We start from the raw sequence: 23,544 nt of genomic DNA on the forward strand, positions 1-23,544 counted from the left end.
GGGGTGCCCCGACGGCTCCTTAAAAGCCGCCGGCTTGTTTTAGGAGCCAGGCAGGACGGAGTCCTCCCTGACACGGGCATTTGATTTAAAACTGCCTCCCGAGAAATACAAATAAATAACTTCTCGGGGAGAAAAGAAACCCAACCCCGAGGCTGACAGGAGCTACAAACACTAAATATGTGTACGGAGAGCACAAAAGTAAATAAAAGAGCAAAAAAAAAAGTAAAAAAAAGAGCAAAAGTAAATAAATCTTGGTTACCTAATTGAAAGGCAGAAGCAAGCCCTTTGTGTACACAGGGCTTCAGGGAGAGGAAAACCAGAGCACCGGGGCCACGAGAGGAGCGGCGGGGCGCGGCGCCCGCCCTTTGCCGTCGGGGAGGCTCCGCCGCCGCCGGGAGATTTACCTTCGCCGCTAGCGCCAGGGCAGCCTTCCTCCCCACCCCGCCAAAAAAAAAAAAAAAAATGGTATGGGGAGGGAAATGTAATAAGAGGAGTCCAGTATCAGGGAGAACTCTTCCCCGGGAGCAGGGTCGGCTGCTTGCGGGGATGAAGAGGGATGCTGCGGCGGCACGGGAGGCGGGAGCCAGCACCTCGCCTCCTAACACATGGCCGAGGAACGTGCTGCGGAGCGAAAAAGGCGCAGAGAAAAGGGGATGAGTAGAAATACCACCTATTTCGGCTGCAAGCGGCCCCCGCTGTTCCAGGAGCCCGGCCTCTTAGCTGGGAAGAAAGAGCGGCAGACGCACTTTGATAGGGATTTCTGGTTTGTGTTTTAAACCCAGTGCCTTGGCAAGGGTGCTCGTATCCACGTTTCTCTGCACGGAAGCCAAAGCATCGAGTCGAGTTCCCGAAATCAGTTACCCCGTAACTATTTGGGGAAAATTCCGAAGCCGCCCAATTCGGAACCAGCGCGACACCGTACTGAAAACGAACCCAAAGAGCGGGCCAGTTGGTGCCTCTCGCATGCCCCCGCAAATTCTTCTCCTTGCATTTGTAACGATGCCCCACGTGGCCATACCCCGACCTCTTGCCGGGCACGGGGCAGTTTGGGGCACCGTGCCCCGCTGGTGGCCGCCCCTTGCTCGTCGGCTGCAGAGGGCGCGTGGTTCCGAAGGACGCTCCCGACACACGGTGTGAGACAGCAAACCAGTCTTACGCCTCTCAGTCCTATTTACACTCACAGTAATTAATAACAGCTGCAATTAACAGCTGCCATTTCGCCTCAGAGAGTATTCTCCTCTCCCCCCGGCCTGCAGTGCCAGTGACACGAAACAAGGCGAAGAGCCGCACTTGGAGGAGGAGCAACTCGCAAGCATTTCTTTGCTGAGTGCGACCTTGCACCTGTCCCCCTCCAGGGTATCAAGGGCAGCTCCTCTTCACTAGTCCCAGACCAGTTTGCAACACTTCGGCCTCGCCACCGCCAGCCTCTCGCTGGGCACTGATTCCAGCACCACTTCCATTAAAGCCAGCGGGCTGGTGACTCCCCAGCCAGGGCAACCAGCTCTGATCAGCTGTATCAACTAAGAAAAAAATCAGTCTGTTAACAGACCTGTCCTAAGACTGAATTAATGTGCACATACCCGTATTTCTAACCACAAATATGAATATGTACTCTGATACCTCTCCTGTTAATATCCTTATATTGTGGATGCAAGCTGGAATGTCTTTAGAATTGCTGTATAATATTTGCGATATGTAGGTGCCTATCTGGGTTTACCAGGAACAAAGAGGTTGGAAAGTGCCTCTTTAGTGTCATTAACACCTTCTAGTGTAGTGCATACACCTAAGCATATAGTACAATTGCAGAAGAGCTATCACCTTCCTCTAATGTTATATTTTCTTAATGTCTCTATTTTCCAAATGCTGGAAATGATGTTTTGAATATGCTGGTTTGATACAGAAATGGAAAACTGTTCAGAAATGTAAAACCCATTAATTTTTGAATTTTACCATTTGCAAGGAGAGGAAGAGAAAATATTCCAGGTGCACAGTTCAAAAAATTTGGAAAGAAAACAAAATCTTCTTACTGATGTTCTCAGATACCCACTTTTGAAAAGACAGTGTACAAGTTCACTTTGAAGAGCTAATTATGGAAATGTTAATGGATTATCTTCTGGACCGGTAACTATGCACTTTCTAAATGGAGATTTTGCTCCAGGAGATGCCCTGGGTAGCTGTCGGCCCTTGCAGCTGAGCACCTTGGCCACTGTTAGGTAGCAGCTTTCACCCGGGGTCTACATCCTGCAGTTTGGAGTTTAAAGGGTGAGGTAAACATCTATAAATCCGGATGTCTTAGCGAGAAATCCTGCATTATTCTGTCGTATGAGAGGGTAAGAAAGGTGAAGAGAGCCTTTTCTGGCTCTGCCTACATCATGGGTAGTTTCCACACTCATCCTAGCACCAAGTGAGAGAGTGGCCAAAGCCCTGGCTGGAGGGGAGGAGAGCTAGTTCTTTAGGCAACTGAAAGTGGCAGGGTCAGCAATTTGCTGGCAGGAGAAATGTAATGCCTCTGGAATAAGTCAAGACAGAAAGGACTACTTGTAGGCAATTAAAGAGTTGGTCTGTCTATCCGACATACTTAGTTTCCTTTCCTGTTTTCTTAGAGGCCAGTCCCACGGACCTAGAATCCCCCCAAGTGGTCTCTGGTGTCACTTACTGCCTTGTGCAGGGCAATGGGGATCCTGGGCACAGGATCCTACAAGGACAGGGGTGCTTTTTACTGCCTCTCCTGAGGCATTTGTCAGAGGAAGCTGCTGCAATGATCTGATCTGCTCCCTCACCTAGGGTCGGATGTGTCCTCTGGAGTCTGCTCTACTGGAACACACAGAGAGAGATGGGTGGAAATTTTAGAATAAGCGTGAAAGCCACTTTCTTGGCTGGACGTTCATGTACCAGATTCCAGCATTCCTGCTTTTACAGATTACGGAATATGTTTGGAGGGTGCTGACATGAGATGGTTGGTGAGCTGGTACCAAAAGCAGAAAATAGGTAGCCTGGGCTCATGAAGAGCAGTCCTGGTACTAGACCACGAGGGATGGTGCCATGATGTGAGCTGGCTTGTACCACCAGTATAGCTCTAGAAGCAAGCAGTGCATCTCCATTCACCTGAGCTATCCATCCTGCCAAACAGCTCGTGAGCACTGTAGTGGAAGTAGTACATCTTAATATTCTGGCAGTGCTTATTGGTTTGGCTGTCTTGCAAATTTTGGCTAGACTGTTTTTGGGAGTCACTATGTGCCTGTCAAGAACAGAATGAAAAGCAGTAACAAACACACAAAATTGCACAGTTGTATGTTGAACTTTAATTTATTTATTTTCCTTCCTGAAGAGAAACTCAGTGTATACAAATTAAGGAACATATCTTTGGTGATGAGATGGCATTTGGACAAAACAGGGCACAGCTGAAATGGAGTCACTTTAAAGAACATAGTTTCTTTTTTTTTTTTTCACGTTATATATATATTTTTAATTTTTATTTTTTAAGAAAGCACCATGAATTCCATCTTACTGCCAAGAACTAGATACTTTACTGCTACAAATTCATAAACAATATTAAAGGCATGCTGTATTTGAAAGAGCATCATGTTTCAGTTCTATTTGCCTTAAAAACAAATTATGTAAGATACATAAGCACTCTCAAAAAATGGTCTATGTGTCAAATCTCAACCTTGAATTAGACTTGCTGTTAAGGGCTTTCTATCCTGCTACAGAATCCAAAACTCAGCCATAGTTCAAAGTATTCAACCATTTTAGCAAACCTAAATTTGGCTATTCTTTTCCCTGGGATAGATAGCATTTGACCCTAACTACTATAAGGCACTGGCATGGAAGTGAGGACAAGAAAGAAAAACCACAGAACTTTTCTCCTCCTACAGTGAAGTATGAGAGTGGGTTATGTTGTTAGAGATGCTCCAGAACACATGCAGTGGGTAAATCACTTTTCTCATCTTCCTAAAGTCAGAAAACATTGGTTTGATACAACACTTAGTGCCTAGATACTCAGGGGTTGGTTATGAGGATAGTTAGATAAGAATTTTCAGACCCACTAAATATTGTGTGACTTGTTTAGGGGTGCTGAAACCTGTCCTTGGGACAAAAACTAAAAGCCACCACTATGGATTAAACACAATAACAGCTTTAGGATTTATGAGTCACTGTTTTGGACTTAGTCATCTAATTGTACTTCCAATTTCTGTCCATACTACTTCAACTCCATGCCTGTGTACTTTTAATTTCAAAGTTTCCTGTGTATCGTGAACTTGTCTCTGCAGAATCATAATTAAACCATGAGTTTAGAAAGTATAAATTTCTCTGCAGAAATCTCCTGAAGTTCCTCATCGAATGGATGACCCCTAAAAATACCTTCTGGTGATCACCGGATCAGGTTCCTTACCAACAGCCATCATATCTACTTTAAATGAAAATAGTGGCACAGTTGTGTTGTGGTTGCTCAGCTTATCCTGATGCCAAGGAAATGGGAGGCTGAGACTCATTGTTATTTAAAATCTGTAGGGGCTCAGTCACACATTTTATTATTATAAATAAATATATTATTATAAATAAATAAACTATAAATTTATTATTATGTTATTTTTTGTTTGCTTGTTTGTTTGGGGAGGAGGGGAAACCACATTTACTGTTTGAAAGAAATTTAAGAAATCAAGTCAAAAGATGCATAGAGTTGCATTTACATGTATATTAGAATATTCCATGGAGTATTTTGTCTTGAAGATCATAAAAAATTGGGCAATTCTGTCCATCCCTAAGCAAGTCAAGTGAAAAGGGAACTAAAGTGAAGTGGGGCTAAAGGTGTGCCCCTGCCTTCTATGTTTCTGCTGGCCATTGGATGTTATTTTGTCACCTAACTGCATACCTGTGCTGGACCACAAGCGTGGGATGCTGATATACATCATCACTCTGAGTCCAAAGGGCAGGCAGCAGCCGTTCTCAGCTGAACCAAGGCCCAGGCAAAGAGCTGCTCATTATGAGGCATTATCTCACTGAGAAAACCAGAGGCAGCTATTGCGTTGAAAAAAGCAGAGTGTGACAAAGCTGGGCTGCATACGCCAGAGGATGGAGGCAGCCTGTGAGTGGTGTGGAGCACTGACAGCAGCTGGAGAAACAATTGCAGCCCTACTTTCTGAAAGGAAAGGCCAAGTGCCAGATGGCAGCCAACCAGAAGGGCCTGGTTCTAAACAAAAGTCCTGGAAAAAAAAAAAAAAAGCCCAAATCTAAAGAGGGGAACTAGTCTTCTGGGGCAACACGGATTTCATTGTGAGGTATTCAAAAAATAATATAAAATCTATTGTCTGTTGTTTTTCCAAAGAGCAACATTTTCTCTGATACCTGTAAGAAAAATATTACAAATGTTACTTTGCTTGTTTGTAATTTTGAAAGGAAAAAAAAAAAGTTTTGTTCAAGGGGAGTTTGATGTGTTGTTTAGCCTGCTCTGTCATTTTTCTTGTCTCTCTTCATAATCCCTATGCAACCCAGAAACGGCCAGTAAAAAAAGAGAGAACCTCTGCTTGTTTAATTACTTCCTGAAAATTTGACAACTACTACTTCAGTCTCATTGGATAATCTACTTTTAAATTGCCTAGTCTTTCAAAGACAGCATAATTATTTGAGTACACTTACTTCCCTAGCTATACATCATGCCTATCAAAATTAAATGCTTCCAACATACCATTGCAGCGTTTTAACATTTCACTTCTGTAATACATTTAACAGTAAATTGATCCTATACTTCCTTTTTAAGAAATTTTCATACCTTGAGCAGTGAAGCACAGTTAGAAATTGGATCTTTATTCTCTGACTGGGGAATAAAGTCATTTAAAGAATGACAGAGACTCATAAAATGCAAAATGTGGTGGTGATGTTCATGATATTTAAACATTCTTTCCTTTATTTCTGTTTAAAAAGAGACTATTTCATTAATATAACTCATTTCTGAACAAAATGTTTAAACCGACAATCTCATGAATTTACTGTTTTGTTGTACATATACCCAGTAAAATGTATGTATTTCTGAAGGAATTTTGTGAACATTTTCTTTCAAAATGATAAAATTTTTTATAAAAACTGAATATAAAATTAAGTATTGTGCTTATTTAGCAAATTATTCCACTCATATTTTAACTGGCAAAAAATGTCTAATTTTAGAAATATTATTTTTCTATGATCTTTATGATTATTTCTACTTATTTATCACCAGAAAAACAAAAAGTACTCTTAACAACATGTACTGATTAATCAACAAAATCTGTATTAATCGTGTGCTCCGGGTGCAGCCACTGCAACAGGAGTGTATATTTTTCAGAGCTGGAAGACTCTTCCCCCAGTACTAGGATTTCTTCTGTGAAAAAAAAGGAAGTGAAAAGCAGTCCTGAATCCAAACCCCTCTCAGGTTTGCTGAGCACTTTTGAGCATTCCTTTCTCAGGATATGCTGAATTTGAGTGTTTGTTTTTTGTTTGTTGTGTTTTCTTGTTTGGATTTGTTTGGTTTAGTTGTTTTTATTTTGTTTTGTTTTGTTTTTTCCTTGTAAAAAGACACATCAATAAGCCAAATTTTCAAAAGAAAGAGGAATTTTGTTTGCAGGAATGCATGCAGAATGTGGCCGTGGATCCCGTTGGTATATGCACCACACGTGTGTGTGTGCATGCAAGCCAGAAGACTGTCTACAGCATATGTGCAGGTCAATCCAGCATGAGCAAAACCAAAAGCAAATGAGGTAAAGAAATGGCACATAAAAAAAAAAAAAAAAGAGAAAAAGAAAGAAGCCCCCCTTGGTTCTAAATCATCACAAAGACTGCAATATCCTGTTATCTATTGTAGTAACATCATATACAAAATAAAGAAACAAATGTTGCCCTTCTGTGAAGGGAGATAATAAAAGAACGATTCATTAAAAAGAAAAAACAGAGGAGATAAGAAATATGTTGTTTTGAGAGTTATGCTCAAGAAAAGCACAGACTGACATAACTTCTAAGCAACATGAATTTCTTCATATTGTCTGTTACTGTTGTCTTATGAAGGCAAACAGTATAGACATGAGATGAAAGACAAGTAAAAGCTATTGGATGTCTGTTTCCTGCAAACCTGTTTCTAAAACACACCATTGACCTAGTGTAAGAGTAATTTTGTATGCTGATGTTCGTTTATTTTTTCCTGCCACAGACCTAAAAAGACAGAAATAAGAGACTAAAAAGCACCAACGTAATATATTTTTTGGGAGCTGGTAACAAATGCATTTTACCCTAAAGATAGAATGCTGCTTACCAAGAATTGGTGTTGATTTGAAACATCCATACTGAATGCCTCTTTAATTCTGTTGGTTACCTAATGGTTATTAAATAGATATTAGGAAAGCAAATGTGTCAAGTCATAACATTAAATTATGAGTAAATAGCTGCCTCAATTCAGGCACAACATTTTTTAATTTCATGTCAAAGAATTAAAGAGTTACTTACCTGCTTTTAAAATTCAAGTCCATGACTTTATTGATATACCAAATCAAGTTTTGTTCTCCCTCATATCCTAAATGCACTTAAAAGTTCAGGAAATATTCAAAATGGCAAATCATATTAGAACTTATGAGACTTTTGCAGAAATAACAGTTAAAATAATAAATAGCACGCATAAATAAATCCTCAGCCCTTCCTCTCCTACAGGATCAAGGCAAAAAGATGTGACGAGAACAAATTTAGAAACAACCCGTAAAACCCACAAGAATGAACTTCAGTCCAGGAATATTTGCAAGATCTGGAAGAAGTGTGAGTAATCAACTATACATATGTTAAGAAAGTGTACATGTTAAGGCTGCTGAACAAAGGAATTAAATGCTGACAGTTGGAATCTCAGGGTCTCATTTAGCTGCTGAATGAACCCTGGCCAGCAATTCCCACTAACACTGGTGTTATGCTCTTCCACAACTTGCAGTACTTATCTAGCTGCCCACGTAAGGTGTTTGCTTAGGCTGGAGGCATATTAAAGGAAGAGAATAACTTTCCATAACCTGACATCTGCATCCATGCTTTTAGCATACTTGGTCTGCTAACATGCATAGGTGGTGCAATTTTTTATGTGGGTAGCATAATAAATAGTAGCAGTTTTTACTTTTACAGAGTATTAAATGGCACACACGGTTGCTCTCCATTTCTCAGCTTTTTATTTTCTCAGTGGCTTAAACAGAGTATGTATGTAGATTAATTTATTATGAAAAGAACCAGTCAGAATTTATTTGTGGTAAATTAATTTTGATTAATGATATGAAAAATATAAAGATCTCAAATTTCTGTAAAGAACTAAATATAAATGTTTCTGTTCAGAAGAGTAGTCCATAACAGTTTTCTCTGAGTATCTCATGCTTGCTTAATATTTAAGGTCAGAATAGTCACAGTAGAATTAAATCACTGTTCTGAACCGAGCCATGCTCACAGAGCGATTTATCAAAACGGATTAGATCTTAAAAATCAATCATTCCAAATGAAAGAATTCCAGGTGACATCCCACCTGGAGTTAATATCTAATTAAGTATAACAAACTCAAAGGGGGAAAAACATTTCTTCAGTAACTCACGCACATGTATCTGATATTTCCAAGTTTTCTTAAATTCTACACAAACTCTTGCAATACCTGCCAAACAAGTTCTATAATTTTGTTTCAGTCCCGGTTATCAAATTCATGTTAACCTGAATGCCCATATAAGATAATTAACCACTCCTAAAAATTTGATCTATTTTTAAAAACTTACCCTTAAATCAGTTTCCAAATAGAAATTTGACCTGGAGTTTTATAACTGTATTTTAAACTTCATTGATGGTAAGTGTGAATTTCAAGTTCTTAAAAATACCTGAAAAAGAATTTATTCTCATAGTGGTTTACAATATTAATAGCAGTGACAGTAATAATAAAATCTGCATTTAGTTTCTTATTCCTGTTTTTGTATGTTTTTGAAACATTTGCATTTTATTTCCTACTCTCAGCATTCCTCTAACGGGTCTTTGCAGAGCTGCTCCGTGACAGCCATCATACAAATAATTTTCTGGGTTTGAAATTTGTCTGGGTTACATGCATTTTCCTTAGGGCAAGACCCAGGGGAAATCCTCACGGCAGTGAAATCTGTTTCACAATTGATTATGATGGAGCCAGCATTTTGTAGAGCAAGTACATTTGTAAGAGCTAGAGTTTTTCTGTATAGGTAGAGTGCTATGAAAAGAGAAACAAGTCAAAAGTTAAATATCTTTATAAGTAAATATATTCAGTTTTTGTTTTGTTTTTTAAATGGTGATTTTGTGACAATTTGCAGTAAAAAAGCCAATTGGGCCAGAGATTCCTTCTCTCCTTGAGGGATTTCTTTTTACTTATTTATTTTTTGACTTTGAGGAAGGGTAAGAATTATTTCTTTAAACTGGCTGAAGATTAAAATTAACACTGTACATTCCAATTATTATCAATTCATCAAGGAATTAAAAGAGTTGGTATCTTATTTTAATTAAAATATTTTTATCAGATAACCTAAGCCTCTAAAGCCATATATTTGATTTTAATTAAAAAAAATTCTGGTTGTGATCATTGTTCAGAATTAATATACCAAATAAAATATGGGAAGAAAGGAGGTAAAGGGAGGTTATATAGTGTTACCTGATAAAAGGAGACAGTAATATTTAAAATGAGGTAAGCGTTACACCGATTTATGATGTATTTTATCTTCTGGAGAAACCCTAGTTTATCGTAGTGTCGTTCAGTTTGAAACGTCAGCTGTATATCTTTCTGCTTTCGAATGTAACTCTAGGTTGAAAGGAAAAGGTTTGCAGTGATGTGATGTACAAGCAGATCAAAAGCTTGGCATTTTTTCTGGGATAATTCACTTTTATATTGAAACATTTTTGTTGTCATAAATGCATAAATATTATACATATCCTATAAATATCTTGAAAGAATATTAATTAATAACACTTAACTTGCCTCTCATCTTCAGAGTGCTGTACAAACATCTACTAATCAGAAAGGATGAAAATGTTCTTTTTGTTTTAGTCCTGACTCAAATTTTCATGTAAACATCCCCAACCCTAACCCACTAGCACCAGAATTTCAATTTTTTTCTTGGTTTTGAAAACAAAACAAAATATCTTCATTTGTAGCCTGCTTTTCTTTGTATCCATACTATATTTGTGTCAATAATTTTGCCAGTATAAAAGGGATTTAGTTTGTAAGAAAATAGAAATGCTCATGTGGTGGCCGTATAAACACAAATTTAGTGCTCAGGTAACACAATACTGGTAATGGATTTATTCTCAGCATATACTCCCATAAATTGTAAATCAGATTTTGCCTCCATTGTGTATGTGTTTAAAAGCTGCAAAATCTTCCAAATTGTTCTTGTGCTGAAAATAATAATTATAAAAAAAATCCAAAAATTATAAAATCCCCCAAACCCAATAGCAAAACAACAAGGCAAAGTAAATCAGTGTCTAAATCGCCCACGTAATCTAATCACTCAAAAGCAACCCACCAGCCAAGGTTCAAACTAACCTGTATGTCACAGCTGGAGTAGGCAATGCGGAAAGCAGAGGTGGCACTTTGCTTCAGTGACATATGATGCAAGAGAGGAAAACAATCTGCCTTTTAAAGATGGTACTGAATGTCGTTTCTTTGTGTGTGTATGGTTTTTTTTGTTTGTTTTTTTTTTTGTTTTCCTTCCCTAAAATTATAAGATATCCAGGATCCAAGAGTTCCTGCGGCTGAAAGAGGAAAGATGGCATTAATCTGCAGGTCAGCAGGATTTCATTTCTTTCAAGGTAGCAGCTCCTACCTCCTGCTGATTTCCAAATACCAAAGAAGCAACGACATGTCACTTCTCAGTGATTGCCCTCTAAATATGCTGTTGGCTTTCAGCTCTGAGAATTATGCCAGTGGACCATTTACCAAGTAACACTACAACCATGTAAGGCTGATCTCTGTGCTTGAAGGCGTTTATCCACCCCATTTCTGCATGCACACTCATATATCCCATACAGAATGCATTTCTAATGTTCATTTCTTAGTTCTAGTGGTATTAACTAAAGGAAGAAAAGTTACGGTCTTCATTCGTACTCTCAGTTGTTTTGCTCTGTATGAACTAAAGCCAGCTGCCCCGAGCACCGCTGTTTATTTCCATTTACAGCAATTTGTAGGATAATATATAGTTTTAGTATAAGGTTTATAGTTGCTTGACACTATTGTCAGCATGCTTTATTAAAGAAGTGCAAGCCCTGAAGTCCCATGCCCTTCCACTTTTTATCTTTAAAAACTCTTACTTCAGGTTACAGTAGATTTATTCATCATGTTGTTCATTTCTGTATCTCTTCACATGTTCCCAGAGTAAATGGGATAATAATTATTGTAATCTATAAAGCTTTAACATATTTGCCTCAAGAGAGTTCAGTGTCTGGGCCATAGTGTTAACATCTCAGATGTAAGTACCAGAAGAGAAATTACAACTAAACCAGAAGGATAAATTTTTGTTATTAGTACTATTGTTGATTTTTGGTTTTGGTTTTGCGTGATTTTTTTTTTTTTAAGCCTGACTTGTTCCACTTAAGTAAAAGAAGAAACTTGCATAAAACTTCCAGGGACCTCAGCTCACAGTTTAAGCTCATTATGACAGATAAGGAATTAATGGCTGTTGAGAACTCAATATGTGTCCTGGGGATTTAAATGAACACAGTTCAGGCATGTATGACAGCAGGATCTCATTTATGCATATGCGATCACTTACAGTCTCGTCACATCATCCTGGTGGATCCATTGGGCCCATTCCACATTGGATGAATGCAAATGGAGAGTTTCCCATTGACTTGGGCTGCTTTGGGTTTGGCCCACTGAAGAAAGCAGTTCTTGAAGTCATTTTCAGACCTTGTCTTGGCCAGACTCATTGGGAGTTCGGATCAAATTTAGAAGTGCCACTTGGGGCTTTAATTTTTGTCTGTTAGTCTTCCAATGAATGGCTTGCAGATAATAATCTGCATCATTTATGCACTTACCCAGACAGATGTATATGCATGGATGCACACAAAGACGTAGACCACAAAGTCTTCTTTAGGAAATTAAGTGTATGCCTATGCCATGATAAAAGAAGAAAAAAAAAAAAAAAAAAACACTCAAGCCTTCTCAGGATAAGAAAAACTATTGGAAGACCTAAAACAGAGCTTTGATCCCATTCATTACTGAACTGACAAAGAAACAGAAGCATACAGGTATCTCTTGACTCTTCCTTCAACTGTTCCTTACTAGAAAAGTATCTGTTTGGCTGCTGTTTGCTAAGTTTCTATCAAACTGTGAAATACATAGAATTTTGCAACCTTTAATGTTCATGGAGCACTGGCAACAAGTTGATGTTTATTAAAAATATTAAGAAAAGAAAAAAGAAAAAAAAATAAGTACTTATACAGGAGCCCAATTAAACTCTTTCCTGTTTTTCTCTCTCTGAGAGAATCTTAGCATTTTCCTGAAACACTGTGCTACCTTGATAATGAAAGAAAACAAACACATAATCAGCGTCTAACTTTTTCATTCGTCACTGCTTTACAAGCTCTGACTTCAGAGTTTTATACATCAGTATGTGGAGGGGAAGTTTTCAGACAAAACCATGCTTTTGCTCACAGCAGTAGAGTGCAAGACAAACATGCAGGCCAAATTGCTCCTTCCTAATTGGTCAGGGTCTACAAATTACAAGGCACTGTAACATGCACAGAACTGTCAAAAGACACTGGGTCACCAGGGACCAGAAGAATTTGCCCCTGCACAATTCTAAAAGAAGAGTTTTGATCTCAGTCTATTGCATGATTTCTCCTGTTAAGCATTTTGCCATTGGTTCTCACATTGGCTTTTAGTATTCATTCATTCATACCACCCACAAACCAAACAAAACACAACCCCCAGGCATTTAGCCCTATAGTAGCTGTTGTCAGCCCCAACAGTTTATCACCTCTGTTTTACAAATGGTGAACTTGGTGCACGGAGGGACCCCCCATTTACCACAGTCAAACGAGTAGAAACCTAAAAATAAAACTGCTTCTCAAGTCTCCTATAACTAGCTGCCAAGACCCTAGGTACATATCCATATTTTTCCAGCCACATACTGTGTCCTCAGAAATTGAGTGCAGAAAAACACCTTCCTTATTCAAATTCATTTTGATTCCAAGAAAGAGAAACTTTGACTTGTTTGCTGTGCTTCACTTGACATACTGCCTCCAGGGCAATGTTCAAAATGACCTTGCATAACAGTTTACATTCATAATCCATCATTGTAGAGAGAAATCAAAACAACAGAAGCTTTCCCATTCCGTACTGACATGCTATTGTTCCATGCAGAGTCCTTGAGAAAGGATTGGGGATGTGTGCAGATTCAAACTATGAAAAACTCCAAACACCCAATGCTGGCAACAGGCATTTGTAAATTAGTTGCAAGAATCGAGTGGCTTAAAGTGAACCAAATAACATTTCTTTGAAGCTCAAAGGCCTTTTTAATGCCTGATAATGAGGTCACAAATCCTGCTGAAATATCTCAAGGATCACTTTTAGAACAGATTAAATACTAATATATGCAGATGTTATCCCCTTTTGCAAGTAAAAGAAACATTTTTTTCAGTAAAGACTGCCTTTAATACAAATTTCTTTCCCCTTCCAACTACTTTCTATGCCTATCAGTATAATATTCCAGGATCTTGCAAAACAATTTTATTACTTACCAGAACAGGAGAAATCTCACCCCCTCTTAACTTGAAGCTGATAATGAAAACCTCCCTCATTCTACTTGTCAGTCAAAAACCAAATGAAACCAAACCAAACCAAAACATTCTTGCTCACCTCACAGAGTGGGTGAATAAATAAATATGACACAGCAGGTTTAGTGATAAGAAGTCAACGACTTGATAAAAACCTTGAATTCTGAACTATTCTTATTATCACCAGATCTCAAACAGTTTTGCTAAACAGCTCCAGTTCTTTGCTGAGAGAAACAAGGATGGAAGCTTTACAATAGCCTTCAGTGCTTCTTGATAAATAGCAAAAAAGCTCAGTGGAAATGTTCAACTTCTTTATGATTAAAAAACAAACCTTTAATGTAGTTTTTGTTTACTGTGTCATAAGTGCAGCGTTGGAAGTTGTTGCCAAAGAATCATTGGAACAGGCATCACTAAAGCAGTGTCAGCCAGCCAGCTCTTTGAAAATGATTCAGTTCCTCTAGTCTTATGACTAAAATAATATCCAGTGGCTCCAGCTCGAAGCCTGGTTAATACATCTGTCCAGAACACATAATTACTCGGTCATAACATTCCCCCGGCCACCAGCCAACAAACCAATCAGCATTTCTTCCTAACTCACTAGAATTTTTGCTGCGTCAAACTGTTTGATCTCTAGGTAGTAAAAATGCAAAAAATTGAAGGACACTGCACTGGAAGGTTTTAATTTAACATAGTTTCTCATGGAAATTAAATCTGAAAAGAAACATGTTTTTGTTGACTTTGTTAAAGTTGAGATTTTCATTCTGCTTTGGGAATTATATTAACATATATATATTGCAGCCTTCTTGTTATCTCTTCACCAGCTAAGATTCTGAAATATGATCTCAGTTTCATTAATTGCTTTCACAAGGAAACTCGTGTTTATGAGAAAGTGAAGTGACATCAACAAATTAAAGGCCTTTAGGTTTACAACTACCAGGGAATATATTATATATGCAATGTGTAGAAATGAGTCTGAAAGAGATGAAATACGGTCTGTATTTATACAGATGATACTGCCCACAGTTCTCTAAGCTTTACTTGTAAAAGTACATGTTTAATTTTCTGAAGCTAAATTTTTGAAAACTCAGATCCAGATCCCGAGGCACTGGAATCAATAAAAGCTTTATATTGACTTCACTAGGACACAGGATCAGGAACACTGTATCATTATACTTACTTCCTCTATCATGTGCCAAAACCACAGCCAGGAAAGCATTTTATGCACGTTTCAGAGTAATTCAATCTTTTCTCTATAAAGATATGGTATTTCTAAAATGACAAAAGAAATTGCCAAAATTTCTGCAGTGAAGAGCTCAGGCAACATCCTCAGATGTGCAACCTAAAAGAACCCGCATCATTTCCAAGACTATAGTATATTTATTGCTCAAGAGCTATAGTTTTATGTAGTGTCCTTTTTTTTATGGTGCATATAGATCAGTAAGCACCTTTAGGTCATGGCAAATAATTGGAATTTAAAGGCACTACAGGAATACAAATAAAGAGCAGCGCACCACCCTTGTCCCCACTGAATACTGGTCACTCATTCTGGAGAACAGGAGACAAACAAACAATTTCCCTAATCTACTTGGCAAGAACCACACAAAATGTGTACACGGGTTATGTCAAACCTAGTGCATGGGTGAGAAATGTCAGGTGCTCCTGTTCATCCCAAGAGAAAGAGTGTAAGGAAGATGATGTGTCTCTCATCTGGAATCCGCATACAGATTTTCTCCCCATAGGAAAGAAGACATGAAAGGAGGAGGGGTTGGGAGAATCTTTTTTTCATACAGAGTTAGGATGTGGCTGGAGTGACTCCAGAAGAAAACTCAAGAGAAACTTTCAGAGAAACTCAGGTCTCCTGATTTAGACTTTGCTCTTTACTCCTTATTGGTATCAAATCTCTCAGATTCAGCACGTACTCTCTGAAAATGTGAAATCTGAGGTGGATAAAATCCAAGCAGTGTGCTCTGAATTTTTGACCTATTATAAGACACAGATAGTAAAATATCTTACAGGTTTATAGATTTGTTCTGCAAATGTCAAAAACTGCATAATCCATTTCAATATTGACAATAATTTGATGCACTAAGGTGTCAGAGAAGACTGCAAAATGATTCCCTATAACCACAAAGGTTGTCAAGGAATTATGGGGTTCTTATTACATACGCCAGCTTTTGTTGGAAAACACCTCTGGTTTCCTGAAAACTATCTTACTTACAAGCAAAGATAAGTTTTCACAAAACTTTTAACAAAATGGCAAAACACTGTATAACTTGCATCCCTCTAGAGAATACTAGATCATAAAGAGAGGCTGAAGATTCTTTCTTTATTTCTAAAGAATAGAGATTATTATAGAAAATAAAGATTAAGGCCAATGGATTATATTGGAAACTGCAAGAAAGGTGTTGCTTGAATCCATGCAAGCTACCCACAGCGGTCACCTCTTTGTGCAAATGCACATTTATCCAGCTTTAATTGTATGATCCCACTTTAGATTTTCAACAGGATTCCTGTTTTATTTGGTGTAATCATAACACTGCCTTTATTATGTCATCTGCTTTCCTTGTATGCTTAAGTATTACACAGAAGCATATCATCCAAGCCCTGCCTTGAACACAAAATCCATGAACTTCATGTTTTTATACCCACTTCCATGTTTCTGCCTCACAACAAGTTTAATGGAGTGCTTTGCAGATTTATTTCTATAGTACCTTATTATTAAGACCCATGAGGTTATTGACATTTTCATTTTCATCCTCATACAGAAACCAAAACATCAAATCAGGAGCACTCATAAGTTTGTGAGACCATCTTAACGTACATAGTTCTGTGAGAAATTAGACTTTAAATACACAGAATCTGAAAAACAGCACTGAATGATTTCAGCAGTAATCACAAAGGCTCAGTACCCATGGAAAGCTGTCCACAGGTGTTTCAAATTAGTTAACATAAGAAATTATGAATACAAAGCAAATAGTATAAGTAGTACTTTGCTTTACCTCTCATCTACAGGAGTAGAAACCAACTAACCACCACCAACAAAAAAATAGGCCACTAGAAGCAGCATTCTCAATGAGCTATTTTTTGTTTGTTTGTTTGTTTTCCTGTGTTCTGTTGTTTCATCTCTTTCTTGTCTATGTGATAATGAAAAATTCCTAGAAACAGCCAACACCTTAGCTACAAAAGCCTTGTGCAACTCAGAGCATTGTACTGATGCACAGCACAGAACTGCACAGAACTGGCTTTCTGGCTTCAGTTATCATTGCCTCCCCTCTCCCAGTTTCTATTCTTTTGTAGTACATCTAAAGAAAAAGGTAAGGAACATATCCTTTCTATCCCCTCCCCCTTTAAAAACAAACACACACACACACACAAAAATGTGTTTTATCTTTAGTTTATCTTTAGAGAAACAAAGCTAAATGCCCAGTCTCTGGGCTTGATCAAACTAGCTCTGAGGATACTGCAATTAATTGGAATAATCTTATATGCTTTAGGACAAAGGCATGAGCACAAGTTTCATATTTGGAAATAGATACAGATTTCTGCCAAGCTTTGTCATGGCTGGGGTTTTACCTTAAAAAATTGTCCCTCACAATAATATAGCTACATGATTTTTTTTTCTTAGGTACAATGTGCAGAAAGGCTCTATTGCAGATATAGATCTGCCTTATGAGGTTTTACGTGAGGTAACAGTGGGCTTACTGCCATCATTCTTCTCTCCCTGGTTGCTTAACTCTGCACATACCTCAGAGGTTATTTTGGGCAAATAAATTTGTACACAAAACAGAGTTAAAAATAATTAGTAACTCTTGTTCACTGGTGTCAACCTGAGTTACCTGCAATTGCCTGCACCTCTAGTAACAGTTCAAATAAGAGTACAGGAGACATTTCAGTAATGGCCCTACCCATTGGCCAAGTTCATTTTGTATAACTACAAAATGTTCCAGAATGTTTGTGTAACTACTGTATGTTCCAGAAAACCAATGATGCCTTTTTCTGGGGCAGAACAAAATAGCTTTTGCTATTTTGCTGTCTTGCAGACTTAAGATAATTTCTAACTGGAGTTCATTACCTCAATGTATCTGCATTTCTTCAGTTTTAAAATATTTCATGACACAGAAAACCCCTTTCAGACTCCTTGTTCCAACAGCAAAGATTTGAGTCTTGTATTCATGACAGTACTTACATGGATGGGAATCATCTGATCAGATTTAAAAACTTGCGTGCTCACAATTACATCCACAGCAAAAGTTGTCGTCTAGATTATCTTTTATAATTAATGAAATAAATGGTCAACGTAGGGTATGATTTCAAATGTCTCTCTCTCTATTGACTATAACTGTAAGTTACAGGCTATGAGCTCATATAGATATATCTCAGGTAAAATAATTTATCTTCAGTGTCTGCAGCTATTTTCACCAACTAATCAGCAATGGATATACACATAGCAAAGCTTAAGGCAGCTCCATCTTCTTCGTTTATAATACGAAAAACAAAAATAGGATAATAAATATTTTACATTCAAAGATATCAATTAAATTCTGCTGTTCAAACGTGATACCTGACTTTTCTCACTAAGATACTATAGTCACTGTCCAGGTCCAGTTTTAATTACTTTCTACAAGCAATTGTTCTTATAGTTACAGCTAGCCAGGATATCACAGCATGAAGCAAACAACATGTTCTCTTGACATGATCACTTATATCAGATAATCGAGTGCTCTCATTAAAACATCACAACTCATTTAAGACATTACACAGGGCAAGAAGTATCTCAAATTTACACTTCTGGCCTTCAGCAAGGGCTGCTTATAAATAAGACTATATTTTAGCAGGGTCATAAAAACAGGTAGCTGTTGCATAAACAACAGCATTTCCCAGCCAATTAATACATAATCTAGAACTATGAACTTGTTTTCATCTTTAAATGCATGTAAAATCTGAAGCACATCCATAAAAGGGACACAGTGACATCCAAAAAGAAACATTTAAATGACAAGCTGGGCACTTGCACAGAGCTCTTGGTTAATTTGGTTTAATTATGAAATCAAAGTGCAGCTGTGGGGCTGAACAAAGACTGTCACAATGGAGTATGTTCCCAGGCTTGTTGTGCAAAAGGACACATCTGGGGAAAGGCTGCTGTGTATGCTTGTTCAGAATAGAAAGGTGGGGTTTTTGTTCAGGTTTCCTCCCCACCCTCCTCCGCTTTCTTTTGAATCATGCATTATATTCTGTTCAAAATTAAACACTTTCATCACAGCTGGGGAGGTTTTTGTTTGTTTGTTCTGTGTTTGTTGTTGTTGTTTTCTCATTATTTCTTTCTATAATAAGCCTCTAGTGACTTAATTTGAATTAGGATCTGTGTGAAGAAGATATATGAACAGACATTACACAGCTCATGTTAAAAGTTAAAATAAAGAGAAAGAATGATCCTTCCACCTCCCTTCCCTCTGTTTCTTACATTTGCTGGAGCTACAAGACATTTCATGTTATGGTCCTTGCTGTGGTACTTCCCACTTTCAGGGAGGCGGTGCCTTCCCTGCTCTTCCTATCCCAAAAACCCAATTTGAAGTGCAACGGGCATATTCCCATGGTCATTTCTCCACGTCTTCCAGCCCACAGCTTTTCCCATCTTTATTCTTCCTTGCTTTGCTAGGACTAATAAAACACATAGTTGGCAGTTCTTAGTAAAATATTAATTTTATATTTATGTATATTAAGTGAACAAAGCATTCTGAAAAAGAGCTTCATATGTCAATTTATTATGTCATTTAAAGAAAGGGAAAAGCTAGCAAATTGTTCTAAATTATGCCAGAAGTGTGATTTGTACAGATATAAAAAAAAAACAACAACCAAACAAAAAAAACTTTAAGTTACAGCCAATAGGTTTATATACTTAAGGTTTTATGTACCACCTTATGCGGTACATGTGGTCTAATCCTCTTTTCTTTTCCCTGAGTATGCCTTGGCAAAAACCATTTACATAGGTGATGGTTATGTAAGGAAAGTTTTCCCTGCAATCTTCATTATTGTTCTCTGAGTATCAGAAGATTCTACTAAGTCCCACCCTGCCAAATGTCCACCTAACCACAGACACTGGGATATCTACATTAGGCAGGTAGACCCCTTCTACCATTAGTGGAGAGAGGCATCTAGCAACCCAGTTCCCCCCTGGAGATGCCATTGATTGTGAATCTCAAATTTGGCAAAACTAAGGTAACACAATCTCAGTTAAGTTTCTTTTTATCTAAGGGACTTAATTTCCACCCCTGCAGAGAGGTGTGGTGCATCTACGCCAATATCTAGAGCAGGTTTCATTATGGCACAACAGCCACAACCAACTCTGCCAAGTGGTGCTCTCCTTCCTCCACTGCCACCCTTTCCAAAGGTAATATTTCTCCTTCCACTCAGAAATGAAAATGAAAGCTAGTGTGTGACAGAATGTACAGTATGATGCAGACTACTTCATGTCATGGCAAAAACAGCTTGCAGACAGCATGCCAGTGATGATATCATTCATAGACAACAGTTAATTTGGAAACTGGAAAGGAGAAGCCAATATCTCTAGTGTTATGTGATTTTGTACTGAAAGGCCCATGCATAAATGCACACATGCACCAGACTGAAATCAAAAGCACTTAGTTCTGGAACTGAACACTAGGGAATGTGCAGTTGGGAACAACTTTGCATTGGTCAGTAGATGAGATAATTGGCTTTATTCTTTAACTTGTTATTGAACATATATTAACATTTCCTGACTTTTGCAGGCTTAAGCAGCAAGCTAGATACTAACAGAGGGCTTTCTTTTTCCCTGAGAATCTTTGCTGAACCATTTATCATGGTTTGTATTAGTATAAAAGAAAAACTTAAATTACCATTAAATACACCTTCGACTGAATCCAGCCTACATAGTAATGAGCAACAATGTATTCTGGATGAACTCTAAAGAGTTTCTTGCAATCATATATTCATCCCTTCACCAAGAAAATCCGCTGGACTTCAGGGAGTATATATATTGAACCGTGTGTATATAGATGCTGTATATATTACTGCTTCCTTAAAATAACAAGCAGAGTCACGAAAAAATATAAAGAATAAAGATGAAAGACATAACTGCTTAGTTTGGAAATTAAACATAAATTGAGGTGGAATTCTCATTATTTACTCAGGGCCTGATCCAAAGCTCTTAAAAGTCAGTGGAAAGAATATCAGCTTCACTAGGATTAAGTTGTGATATTACAGTTGGATGCTTTAGAAAATTGTCTGGGAAAGCAGCACAAAAAAGTCTACCTAGAAGTGGAGGGAAAGGGCTTCCTGGATTATCTTGTACAATTTTTACCTGTGGGACAGTCTTGTTCTCAGCTGACAAGGACAAGCATTGCTTTTTCACCTCCATGCAAAAATGAAGCTTGTTAGAGTTTTGTGGCACTGTATCGAGTGTAAGGAAGGGCTAGAGAAGGAAATAAAATGGCTTGGATAGTTCTTACAGGGACAGGTAACTGGGAAAGGACACCTGAGAGCAGCTGTGTCCTCGGCCTCTGCTCATTTGTTTGGTCAGGCCAGCGACTCACCTGCTGCAGCTCTGGGATCATGGCTGGGCATGACATGCTGCTGACAGCCCTGCTGAGCAATGAAATCAGTAGTACAAATGAAAGCCACTTATTCTCAGGATTTCCAGCATTATTTTCTTTATTACTTAGTACTTCTACTAACACTAAAAAATGCATCCAAAATGTAGGATGAGACCTTAAAGTCAGTAAACCTTTCCCTCGCTCTAAAATGACATTTGTTTTTCTTTTTGCTCTTATATTTATCCTTTGTTCCTTTGGAATTAAAGGATTACCACCACTAACAAGTTCATACATTATTCCAGCTGTATAATGAGTGCTGTGCTATCATTAAATTCAGCACACCAGAGGACCACAGTCTAAATATCACCTCTGGAGCACTGGCACTGTATGACATTTCCATGGGACACACCCTTAGGCATTTAAATGTACTAGAGAGCATGCAGCTTCCAATTGGAGAGCCAGAAGGGAAAATAAATGAGTTGAAAGGGTACAACACTCTTGAATATGTGCCCAAGAATGTATGAAATGACAGAATGGGAACAGCTTTTTATACATGCTTCTGTATTCTATGTCTATGACAGTGTAAAATTCAGTACTGAATACTCTGCAAAGTGTCTCTCAAAGCTATTTTCCCCTTCATTCTTACATCATTTCCTCCATGACTGGAATCCTCATGCTGAGGAATTTTTGTCTTCATGTCCAGCCACCAACAGATCATCTTTAACACACTTTTTATTTATTTTATCTTGTAGTATGCTTTTTAGACTTCTTCAGAAAACAATGTCTTTTGCTTTTAGTGCATACAACGCTCCTGATCACAACAGGTTGCACAAAACATGAGGGAAACAGAGCTATCATTATAATGTACAATCCTTTCCAGTAAAATACAAGCTACTTTGTTGCATTTTTCCCTTCTTAATTCTTTCTATAGCCATTTTACCTTTAAAAAATCAAAGCAAAAACTCAATAAAAAATCAGCTGTGGCCCATAATACCTCATTGATCTCATCTTCATCAGTGAAATAGCCATAGTCACATTGCCTGGAATCAAACTAAAGCAACTTACTGTTTAGTGAAATTATGTGAAGTATGTAGTCTCAGTGTTACATTGTCATCAATAGAAAGTATGATAGTAGTGGAGAGACTTTTGATTTAAAAAGTCTGGTTCTGTGCGATTGATTATTTCACAGATTTAATTTGTTAATAAAAATTAATTTCTTGTATGAAATTTTGATATTGAACTTTGCCTGCCCTGTTTTGATGGTAAGTCATCTGAGGAAAGAATAAAAGAAGGAATTTAGTGTTTGCTTGTAAAATCATTGGAAACAGAAACCTGAGCCAGCTGAAGTCTTACAGTAAAAAAAAAAAAAAAAAAAAATTCCTCACCACCACATAGCTACTGTTTAATTGTTTATTACTTTGAAAATGTAGTCCCAATAGTAACATTAAAACCTGGTCCTAGGCCAGCCAAGGCACACAAGGTAGAGCTGGAAAAGATCCAGTTAGTTTACAGCATCACATTTTGCAGTGTCAAAGCAGCAAGTGTTTACTTTAGATACAAAGACATCATAATATCTTGTTTAAATTAAAGGATGAAAATATAAACAGACTGAGATAATTTTTTTTTTTATGTTTAGACTCATCGTAGTAGAAACAGCTTGCAATATATGGATAAAACTAAACAGATACAGTGATCTTATTCTGGGAAGCCTAACTTTTACCTTCAAGATCCTGTGTCTGTCCTGGCAAGCCAGCTGAGAAGTTCAGCTGCTTAAACTTCAGTGTCTGAATTTAAAGAAAAACTTCCAGGAAAGTAAGTCAACAATGCAAAGCAGGTGTGTGGAACTTCAGCGTTCATGTAAAGAGCAATTTTCACAGGAAATATAGGCTGTTTGACTGCCAGGTCTATTTATGGCATCTTCAGTTTTTTCCCCCACCACATTTGTGCTAGAGGTACCCAGAGAAGTATTTGGATGTTGAAATCAACACCATGTTTTTTAGAATTTTATAAAGGGGTCTTCCAGAAGACAGCTGTGATGTGTCTCAGTCCTTAATCTCATAAATCAGTTGCAAATGGAGACCTGTCTGCTGCTTATGGTAGCAATTTCACCCCCCAAATGCTAATATTGCCACCTCCACCACTTTCCCTACAGTGCATCAGAGCATGGTGGTTTGAACTGTGTAGGCAGGAAGCAATCTATTCCTTG

General features: G+C 37.9%; 1 long non-coding RNA gene across 4 annotated transcripts; it reads right to left on the reverse strand.

Annotated features, from left to right (window-relative positions):
- Positions 1-3,160: 3,160 nt before the first annotated feature.
- LOC308194495 lies at positions 3,161-23,091 on the reverse strand. Of its 4 annotated transcripts, none has more exons than XR_013950607.1 (8): positions 23,059-23,091; positions 12,025-12,099; positions 10,535-10,743; positions 9,644-9,790; positions 8,754-8,852; positions 7,471-7,546; positions 7,280-7,339; positions 3,161-5,346 (listed from the first exon to the last, which is right to left on the reverse strand). It is a non-coding gene; the product is annotated as an uncharacterized lncRNA (long non-coding RNA). The 4 variants fall into 4 exon arrangements; XR_013950609.1 differs by lacking the exon at positions 3,161-5,346 and adding an exon at positions 6,129-6,355; XR_013950606.1 differs by lacking the exon at positions 7,471-7,546.
- Positions 23,092-23,544: the final 453 nt, after the last annotated feature.

This window comes from Anser brachyrhynchus, assembly GCF_964034855.1.
Source record: "Anser brachyrhynchus genome assembly, chromosome: 4".
Classification (NCBI taxonomy): Eukaryota; Metazoa; Chordata; class Aves; order Anseriformes; family Anatidae; genus Anser; species Anser brachyrhynchus.